Source organism: Myotis nattereri, assembly GCF_964212035.1.
Source record: "Myotis nattereri genome assembly, chromosome: 1".
Classification (NCBI taxonomy): Eukaryota; Metazoa; Chordata; class Mammalia; order Chiroptera; family Vespertilionidae; genus Myotis; species Myotis nattereri.
Window position 1 is genome coordinate 62817747 of NC_138075.1, and position 6000 is coordinate 62823746.

The following is a 6000-nucleotide window of genomic DNA, read 5'->3' on the forward strand; positions in this document are numbered from 1 at the left end:
GGGGTCCGTCCTCCCATTTAGAAGGGACACAGCCAGACCACAAGTCCTTAATATCCAGGTTTTAATTAACTTATTTTCTCTATGTCCAAGAACAGAGAAGGTCTGGATGTGTGTTTTCATTTTTGTGTCTTGTTTTTGTTTTTTTGTGTGTTGTTTGTGTGTGTGTGTGTGTACGCATCCGTGTGTGTGTGTGTGTGTGTGTGTGTGTGTGTGTGTGTATGTTGCCACCACATATAGTACTATAGTTGGGCCTGTCTATTTTATGTCATCCCGAAGTCCTTTAGTTTTAAACACTTCTCTTTGAATCACTTCAGTGGAAGAGACAATTAACCAGCGGATGCATGGCTCGCTTTTGTTGTACTTTCTTCCACAGTAACTAGTGTGTTATTTTCTCATTCTCTTTTATACTTCAACTCGAAGAGGAATTAAATTCTGCTTTATCATTCCTTTCTCTCTCTCTCTACCCATTTCAACCTCCAAAAGGAGGACAGGCTGAAGTGATTGTCCAGAGCTATGTATTGACTGTAATTTGAAAGACACCCAACCATTGGTGGCCTTTTGCTTCCAAGCCTTTCACCAAATGCAGCATTCTCTCTCCTGTGTCTGTAATTCATGAGGTCAGGCACAGGACAGGGCCCACCAGCTGCCTCACACTTTCAGTTCCATCTCAGATTGGAGGAGGAGGGGGGTGATTGAAGCAAACTTTCCATTCTTGTCCCTGAGACGTGTAGGAAAAAATGATTGTGAGTTGACTCCACAGACCCCCAGCATGGAAAGGAATAAGACAGTGTAGTACTTTGGCTCACAGGCTGATGTTTCCTGAAGAAGAAAAAAAGAATAATAATAAAAAAAAAACCTTGCACTTGTTTGTATAATATATGCTTATATGTCAACAATTAATGTTGGACCTTTATTTCTTCTTTAGCTGTTGGGGTTTTTGTTTGGTTGGTTGGTTAGTTTGGTTTGGTTGATTGCCCTCAACCCTAGAATAGTGGAATGATGAATAATGTTATTTCAGCACCAAAGCCCCACCTTGCATACTTAACAACTATGCATGCTTGTCCTCTACATTGCAGTCCTCCAGAAATAGTGCAAAAAGGAGAGGGATCCAGCAAAAGGGGCGGGGTTTGAGGAGACGAGACGGAAATCTCCAGCTTGATGTTTCCATGGGGCTCTGCCACGGAGGTTCCTTCCTCCCCTGGTTGGGTGTGGCAGGTATTGGTAGTTGACCACCAATATTTATTCTCTCCTTCCAGTGTCTTAGCTGAGCACCCAGCCAGTCAACAAAACATTTCATTTCCCAGGCTCCCTGTGGCCAGGTGACAAAGTGCTAAGCAGTGGTCCTATGTATGGCACTTCTAGGTCTTGCTTTAAATAGAACAAGTCTGCTCTCTCCTTGTCTCTCTCCTTTCTGCCATTGTCTGGCATAGAGATGTGATGGCAGGTGCCAGGGATCCAGAGACATAAATATGTATTGAGGATGGCAAAGCTTCCCCAGTGGCCATGGACTTCTTATTTTAACTCCTATTGTGTCTTGGGCTTTTTTGTCACATTAGTTAGACTATGCCCCAACTAATACAAGGGAAGAGATTCCTCAGAAAACTAGCCTACTCTCTTTCGCGGTATTCCCTTCCCCACAAATCCCCAAATACACAGATCCTAGTTTAAACCATAGTTTTCAAGATGTCTTTGGTTATGATACATTTGAGAGCTAAAGTTCCATTTTATCTCTAGGTTCAAAAAGCTATGTAGTCTTTTCTTTTTACTGACATTCTTCTAAGCTGATGATGTCTTCCTTCCATTTTACAATCAGAGATGGTCATGTTTCTTTTAGTACTCCTATTTTTTTTTAATCCTTACCAAAAATAAATGAAAACTTGGATATTTATGAGTTTACCTTTGCAAATAGAAGCACAGAGTGATGGATGATGCCTGACTCTCATCCATTAGTAATTTCAACATGTTCTTTTTTCCCCCTTTGTAGTGACTGCCTTCATCCCATAATGAATGCATTTGCTCTTCTGAAACATTTTTCACTAAAATGCATAGCAAACATCACTCCCAAAAGCAGCTCAAAAGAAAAAATCCTCAATATAAATTTCCACACATTGCAGAATCTATGGGAGATAAGATGGCATAATTCAGAGAATTGGGATTTTAAATTAGACAGATCTGGGTTCAGATATCATTTTTTATCTGTGAATATTGGTCAATTTTACCTCTCCAGACCTCAGTTTCTCATCTGTGAAAAAGCATAGCAATAGTTGCCTTATGCAGAGTAAATGAAATAATATATATAATGTGTAGTTTGTAGAGTGAATGGCACATTGCCAACACATGGTAGTCACTCACTGCTAATTCTCCTTCTTGCAGTTAATGTTTTGATTCTTCTCTAAATTCATCTTCACAAGTAATTGACAGTCGGTGTCTGAAGCCAAGATGTTTGCCTGGTTTAGGGAGAGTGAATGTTTTGTCAGCCATTGGGGCCTACTCCAAATTCACAAAAACAACACAAAATGCTTACTGAACTGTAGAACGCTAATTATGCACCCTATTTATAATAATCTTACAAAGTCTCATTACCTACAATAGTCACAGTGCATTCATCTCATTTCTGTTTAGGCTGGGAAAATTACAGGAAGGCCTTGTCATTCTTTCTGGAGTTTTCTGTATTTGGTGACATTTCCCCAGCTTGCTGAAAAACAGCAGCTGCAATTAATTACTTTTTGAATCGACTAGAGGACAGCTTGTAAGTTTTCTGCTGCCCTCTGTCAATTCTGGCACAATGAATTCTCTTTCAGACTTGCTTTTTACAACCTGCATTTTAAGCATTTCAGAGATTTCAGGACCTGAACATAAAATGATAGAATGGGGGACCACTTTGTATTTAGTATTTTCCCAGAAAATGCAGTACTATAATGATAATCAACTCAGGATCCTAATGTGTATAATTGACAAATGTGTTTTCTTCTTAAAAAGTATGGACTTTCCCTGTGAGTTTTTGTTTGTTTATTTGTCTTGTTTCTTCATTTGTTGCTTTCAGTTTTATATCACACATATGAGTGAAATCATATGGTTCTTGACTTTTTCTGTCTTACTTATTTTGCTTAGCAGGATAGTCTCAAGATCAATCCATGTTGTTGCAAATGGCAGTATTTCATCATTTCTTATGACTGAGTAGTATTCTATTATATATGTAGACCACATCTTTATCCAATCATCTATTGAAGGATACTTAGGTTATGCCCGTGTCTTGGTCACCATGAATAGTACTGCAATTAGCATAAGGGCACATATATCTTTGCAAATAAATGCTTTCATATATTTTGGGTAGATACTCAGAGAATGGGTTGCTAGGTCATATGGTAATTATTGTCACCAGAGGAAAAGGGGGTTGGGGAGAGGTAGTAAAGGTTAAAGAGGGTCCAACATATGGTGATTAAAGAAGATTTGACTTTGCATGGTAAACACAATGTAATATACAGATAATGTATTATAGAATTGTACACCTAAAACCTATATATTTTATTAACCAAGTCACTTCAATAAATGTTTTAAATGTATTTTTTAAAAGTATAAACTTTATACAAATCTTCTAATTTTTGAGTTGACATCATCTTATGTCCCTAAAATGCTAGTAAAGAGCTCAACCACATTGGGCTTGCCTCTGCTGCCCTCATCATTTCCCAAAGTTTTAATCATCTGACAGTAAAATACAATGAACAAAGAAAATCCCAACCTGGAGTTCTTGTCAGTCCCTTTTAGTCAGTAATTGCAAATACTTTACTCTTTCAAGTCAGATACAGGCACATATTATAGAAAATTTGTGCTATAGGAGCCCATCTGCATAATTGACACAGAAACAAGGTGAGGAGTCATGAACTGTGCAGAAATTAACAACCCCAATCAGATGTATCAGTTTCTAGTTGATGATTTATAAATAATTTCAGATGTGTTTTTTTGGTATAGCAAAGGTGGAAATTTATTGAAGAACAAGTACAGAATCCGATGTGGGGAAGGGAAAAGAATCTCGCAGCACAGACTCCCACATGGGGAGGGGGGAAGAGTCCCTCAGATGTATTTTTGAATATAGGTTTTATGTAAGAAATCTGATTTTTTTCAAATTCATTTTTAAAAAATGATGACATTACATATATAAGAAGACAATATTTAAGAAGAGGTCACCTTCTCTAATCTACACCCTTGCTCAGCACCTGCCTTGTACCAGCTCTACTTAAATAGAAAACTATTCTCAGCTTCGCAGATAATGGAAACCAGGCCAATTCAAGTTCACTTCTTTCAGATGTTTCTAAACATAAATGTTGTGAAAATGTGAGATTCAATGAATACTGCCAGCTGAATTCACACTGGGAGCAAAAAGGATTTCTTAAATAAAAATGTGCTGCAAATGTGAAAACTTGGTTTCTTATAAGTAAGTCAAAGGTCAAAGGTAGTTACCTTTGCCTTTGTCCTTTCAGTCTATTTGTTCTTTTATTTTACTAGTAGTAAAACAAGATGTTAGAAGGTGACTCTTTGGGTGTGAGATTGAGGTGTCAAAATAATAGTTTATCAGGACGTCAAACGTAGGTGAGAGACAAACCCTCCAAATGTGTATTATCAAAGTATATGATTCCACAACTTGTTCCCAGAATCCTGAATCTTTTCATCTACTTCATGGGTATAGGGGACCAGAATACAAGGAGGAAATTTTGTGAAAGTGATTGGTGAGCACAGTTCTTTAGAAAGAGTTGGCACTTTGCTGAACTCTTACCACCCTCCTTTCAAGGAATAAAAAGCAAGGCACCTCCTTCTAATTTCAAGCATAGAAAAGAGACTCCAATGCATCAAGATATAATTTTCAAAAATCTAACTCTCACAAATAAATAATAAGTCTGTCACTGACTTATTTAACTCATTAATATGTAACCAACCTGATGACAAAACAAGAAATTTCATATATATTCATTTTTTAAGAAGAGTTCCAGATAAAATTTCAAAGTTAGATAGAAAACTGTGTAGTGTTCTATAGGACAAAATAATTATAATAATAGAAATTAATTATATTCTCTACTAAAAAAATCAAAACGTCCCATTTATCACTGTAAAAAAAAATTAAGATACCTAGGAATAAACTTAACTAAGGAGGTAAAAGACCTGTACTTGGAAAACTACAGAGCATTGAAAAACTAGATAGAAGATATAAACAAATGGAAGAGTCTACCGTGTTCATGAATTGGTAGAATTAATATCATTAAAATGTCCATACTATCCAAAACAATCTATAGAGTCAATGCAAACCCTATCAAAATACCAACAGCATATTACACAGATCTAGAAGAAATACTCCAAAAATTTATATGGCATCAAAAAAGACCCTGAATAGCTGCAGCAATCTTAAGAAAGAAGAACAAAGTTAGAGGGATCACAATACTGGATATCAAGCTATGCTACAAAGCCACTGTAACCAAAACAGCCTTGTGTTGGCTCAAGAACAGACATATAGATGAATGGAATAGAACAGAGAACCCAGACATCAACCCAAGCCATTATGCTCAATTAATGCTTTACAAAAGAGGCAAAAGCATACAATGGAGTAAAGAAAATCTCCTCAATAAATGGTGTTAGGAAAATTAAACAGGCACATGCAAAAAAAAAAAAAAAGAAAAAAAAGAAAAGAAAAGAAAAGAAACTAGACCACCAACTAACACCATACACGATAATAAACTCAAAATGGATAAAAGACTTAAATGTAAATCGTGAAACCATAAAAATTCTAGAAGAAAAGATAGGCAGCAAAATATCAGACATCTCATGTAGAAGAATTTTCAGATACATTGCATAGGCAAGAGAAACAAAAGACAAAATAAATAAATGGTCTACATCAAACTAAAAATTTTCTGCACAGCAAAAGAAGCCATCAACAAAATGAAAATGGACCCCATTGTATGGGAGAACATATTTGCCAATCATACATCTGATAAGGGGTTAATTTCCAAAATA